At 51.2% G+C, this 4,939-nt stretch overlaps 1 long non-coding RNA gene across 1 annotated transcript; it reads left to right on the top strand.

Moving 5' to 3' along the window:
- The first annotated feature begins 1,592 nt into the window (after positions 1-1,592).
- Positions 1,593-3,490, top strand: LOC144410329 (uncharacterized). Its single transcript, XR_013468335.1, has 3 exons — positions 1,593-1,652; positions 3,179-3,255; positions 3,441-3,490. It is a non-coding gene; the product is annotated as an uncharacterized LOC144410329 (long non-coding RNA).
- The last annotated feature ends 1,449 nt before the right edge of the window (positions 3,491-4,939 follow it).

The raw sequence follows: 4,939 nt of genomic DNA, 5'->3' as shown, positions 1-4,939 counted from the left end.
CACATTCCAAATGTTTCAAAAGGGATGGTAACTTTCCCAACATTTCTGTATTACCCATACATTCACCCGGTTTCACTGCATGTCTTAACTCCAGACCGTCCTCCGGGTCATCCTCCAGGTACGCCCCCGCCTGCAGCGCAACAGTGGCCACTGAAGAGACAGCGGGCTGGATGGGCTTATTGGAAAGAGTGTTAGAAGGACCTCGTGTACGGTATGCTTTCAACATGTTAATGTGACATGTCCGTAATGAACGCCTACGGTCTGGGGTCTTTATTACATAGTTAGTATCGCTGAGCTTACTATCAATCACATATGGACCTGAGAAACGGGCTGAGAGAGACGACCCTGGAACGGGCAACAATGCTAGAACTAGCTCTCCCGGCACAAACGAATGCTCAACCGTCCCCTGATCATAACGCATTTTCATACGCTTCTGTGCAGTCGAGAGGGACTCTTTAGCTATTGCGCAGGCTGCATGTAGCCTCTCCCTCATCTGGCTAACAAAGTCCATCACATTCTTAGGGGCACCGACAGATGTGGGGGACAAAACGTTTTCCTTCGGAACCTTCAACGGTCCTCTTAGTGTATGTCCGAACACTAAATCAGCAGGGCTAAAACCTAACGACTCTTGCACTGTTTCCCTACTAGCAAACAACACAAATGGCACTCCCTCATCCCAATTTGGATTATCCATACAGTATTTTCGGAGCATCAATTTGAGGGTCTGGTGCCACCGCTCGAGTGCTCCCTGGCTTTCCGGATGATACGCACTCGAGACCTGGTGAGTAATACCCAATTCTTTTAGAGAGGTTACAAACAGTTTTGACATAAAATTTGAACCTTGATCTGACTGAAGTACTTTCGGTAAGCCAAATGTAGAGAAAAACTTGATCAGGGCCTTAACTACAGTCTTGGCTGTGATGGTACGGAGGGGAATAGCCTCCGGATACCGAGTAGCACTACACATCACTGTTAAAAGGTATTGGTTACCACTCCGCGTTCTTGGTAAAGGACCCACACAATCCACGATTACCCGTTCGAACGGTTCTCCCAGCACAGGAATCGGATGCAGTGGCGCCCGAGGGATGACCTGGTTCGCTTTTCCTGTTAGTTGGCATCCATGACAGGTATTACAAAATTCCACAACATCTGACTTTAGACCTGGCCAGAAAAAGTGGCGAAGGACTCGGTCATAAGTCTTTGTTATTCCTAGGTGCCCAGCCCAAGCAGGGTCATGTGCTAGGGATAACACTTGCTGTCTGAATGGTTTAGGGACGACCACCTGCTTGACAACCCCTAAACCCTGAACGTTACCCTGCGCTGCCCACCTGCGCATAAGAACGCCAGCCTCTATGAAGTAAGACACCTCTTTTGTGTTTGCTTCCTCAGAAATCACTACACAATCAAAACATTTCTTCAGACTAACGTCTTCCTTCTGAGCCTTGATCATACTCTGTGGTTATCGATGACAATATATTGTGTAATTGGAATTCACTTCCACTCTTACCTATTGCAGTTTTCATTGAAGTGGAAATACTGGACTGGGCTGGCTTCACGTTCACACGCTCAAGAATCAAGTCTGACAGGTCCAACTCGTCTCCCAACCTACGGGACTGGGCCCGTGTAAGCACACAAGCTGGGAACACATGAGGGTAAGCCTGTACTACAATGTCGTCCGTAGGTTCCAGGGTAGGTGTGTCCACCACCTCTAACATGGGTGTTACATGGCCACCGGCAATGTCATTCCCTAGCAGAAATGTGACTCCCTCCACCGGCAGAGTTGGTACCACGCCAACACGAAAACGTCCCGACACTAGTTTGGACTTTAACCAGACCCAATGCAGTGGTACAGACATGGGAGTTGCTCCGAGTACTTGTAGAAGGACATTTGACACACAGTATGACCCATGGGACCAGGGCAGGCTGTCTGCTAGTACTAAAGACTGCGCTGCCCCCGTGTCACGCAGTATGGTGACGCTCATTTGCCAACTGGTTCCCCTGTAAGGGACACATTCCCACCTGACACAAACGGAGCATACACCTGATCTGGCTTCTCCCCACCCTCGTTTGTATTATTGCTGTTTGTCTGAGACATGGAATGTATTAAGTTTATGCTTTTCGATCGCACCGGTGAAGGTGCTTTCTTGTTTCTCAGAACCGGACACACCGCTATTAGGTGACCGGGACGATGACAATAAAAACACTCACGTGTCTCCTGTGCAGACCTGGTCTCACCCAGAGAAACACGGCTGGCATGAGATGCTGTTGTAGGCGTTGTTGGCGGTCGAGCCTCTTGTCGCGGTGCCGTAAACATTATTTTGTGGGTCAAAGCGTACTCATCTGCTAACACAGCGGCTCGAGACAATGTCGGCACTTTCTGTTCGTTTAAATGCACAACAATTCTGTCAGGTAGATGGTTTTTAAAATCTTCTAAAAGGACCAGCTCCCTTATCTCAGCAAACTTCTTGACCTTGCTAGCCGCACACCAGCGATCGAATAGTGTCTCTTTATCCCTGGCGAACTCTACAAAAGTGCGGGTCTGAGGCTTTTTGTGGTTCCTAAAACGTTGTCTATATGCCTCTGGAACCAACTCGTAGGCCCTTAACACAGTTGCTTTAACTATTTCGTAATCCCCACTCTCTTCTAGAGAGAGAGACGCCACAACCTCCTGGGCTTTGCCAGACAGTTTGCACTGCAGGAGGATGGACCAAACCTCCCGTGGCCAGTGCAACGCCGTAGCCACACGCTCAAATGCTGAAAAGTATGAATCTACTTCAGCCTCCCGGAAAGGCGGCACACCGCAATATTCTTGCTCACCTCAAACCGACCGGGGTTGGGAGCTAACGGAACCCCAACACCAGCCTCTAACTCGAGCTGCCTCGAGTCGTGGCGCAGGGGTTAGAGAAGGTGTGCTGGGAAGCACAAGGTTGGTGGTTCGATTCCAGGCTGCCCCATGTTCCATGTCGAAGTGTCCCTGAGCAAGACACCTAACCCCTAATTGCTCCCCAGGCAAAATGTGAAAAAGCCATGGGTTGAAAGTGTAATGTAAGTCGCTTTGGATAAAAGCGTCTGCTAAATGCGTCTGCTGCCTGATTCGCACCTCTTTCTCTGCATCTATTTCTTTCTTTCTAAGTTCAAATTGTCTGTCCTTTTCCCTCTCCTCTCGTTCCATCTCTAGGCGAGCCAGCCGGTACTCGAGCCTAGCCGCAGCACTTCTGGACCCAACAGAGGAACGAGGCGAAAGGTCGGCCCTAGGTGAAACCACTGGTGCAGCGGCCCCCAACCCCTGTTCATCACCCAGCAGTGCACCCACAGTCTTTTCATCCCCAGACTCTTCACCTGAGGCCTCACTGCCCTCGTCCATCCCCTCACAAACCCCCTGGTGAACCAACCCTTTTTTTATCAACTCTAACATCTCTGCCTTGAGGGCCTGCCTTGAGGGCCTGCCTTGGGACGGAGATTTTATAATGATCGGCGACGGCGAATAACTGGCCTGCGCATCCCTCCCAGCTGGTCAAGGGATGGAGCTGCTAGAAAAACAGCCAGTGCTGGAGCAGCCATTCTAGTAGGTACACACGCCACCACCACTACTACAAACCAAACTAGCAACTTGTTGCTGAAATCACACTACAACACCACACCTTCGCACCAGCACCCACCAGGACCTCGTGCTCACAGGGAAGTCGGGAGATTGACGATCCCGGACGAGCCCCCACTTGTTACGTCTCCCTTAGTCTAGGTGTAAGGGAGCGCAACCCCCGCAAACATGAGCCCTGATGAACGCGGCGACCAGAGGTATGGGGTCGTGGTGTGAGTGACGACTACTGGCACAGGCAAACGGTGTAAACAAAATAGGAGGTTTATTCTCTCCTTAAAAGGAAAAACCAAACAAATGTTCAGGGGAATAGGGGCTGGGCGAGACCAAAGCAAAGAAACAAGCAAAAAAGGGTGAACACTTCCCTAACTGACCTAATTCCCCCCCCACTTTACCCTACCTCGGGCACGGATGAGGCCCGCTAACCAAAAGTACAGGGAGTGGTCCGCCCAGGTCTTGCCTAGTGTATCTAGACAGGCAGTCAGCTACGGGTGGTGTATACCCATGGGTCTCTTCCCTAACAATATCACCTTTTCCCCCCCCGCAACACAGGAAGAAAAATGTTTAACTCAAATAACCAACAGTATACAAAACAAATGTAACATACACACTAACCCAAAGAGCCCACGCTCTGGGACTACCTTTTAACTAACAATATCTCTCTCTCTCTCTCTCTCTCTCTCTCTCTCTGTCTCTGTCTCTATGGCGGTTGGGTGCGTGGTGAGCTGGTGAGTTTGGTGGAGAGTTTGGTGACTTTTCTAGGACTGTCTTTCTACTGTTCCTCTTATTTCACAGGGTGAGTGAGTAACGGTAGTCTGTAGTGGTTCTGGGGTTTTGGTGGTGATTAGGGGACGGAGGACCGTGCCTCGTGTCGGGAATGGCGTCCTCCGAGACGCCGTCTCTGAGGCATGGGGTTCGGGTCCAGCCCGACCCCGGCGTCCCGGTAGAAGCTGTCTTGCTGGCCATCGGGGAGTGCGTGGGGCACGCTAACCTGTCCCACGCCTCCCGCATGAACCGGGGGTTGCTGGTGTTCCTGAAGGAGGAGCGGCTGGTGGCGGAGCTAGTGGCAAGCGGCGTAACCGTAGACGGGGTGTACCTGCAGGTGTCACCGCTCGCGGTGCCCTCTACGCGGGTTACCTTGTCAGGTGTCCCCCCCTTCATACCCAACCAGGTGCTGGAGCGCGAGCTACTGCGCTTCGGAAAACTTGCGAGTGGTTTCCGGTCCGTGGGACTGGGCTGCAAGAGCGATAAACTTAAACATGTCCAATCCTTCAGGAGACAAGTGTCCATGTTCCTCACATGTCCTTCACAGACGCTAGAGGTGTCCTTCAGAGTGAAGCACGG

The sequence above is a fragment of the Gasterosteus aculeatus genome, chromosome 7, assembly GCF_964276395.1.
Source record: "Gasterosteus aculeatus chromosome 7, fGasAcu3.hap1.1, whole genome shotgun sequence".
Taxonomy (NCBI): Eukaryota; Metazoa; Chordata; class Actinopteri; order Perciformes; family Gasterosteidae; genus Gasterosteus; species Gasterosteus aculeatus.
Note: the sequence above shows the minus strand (reverse complement) of the source record. Positions and strands in the feature narration are given on the sequence as shown.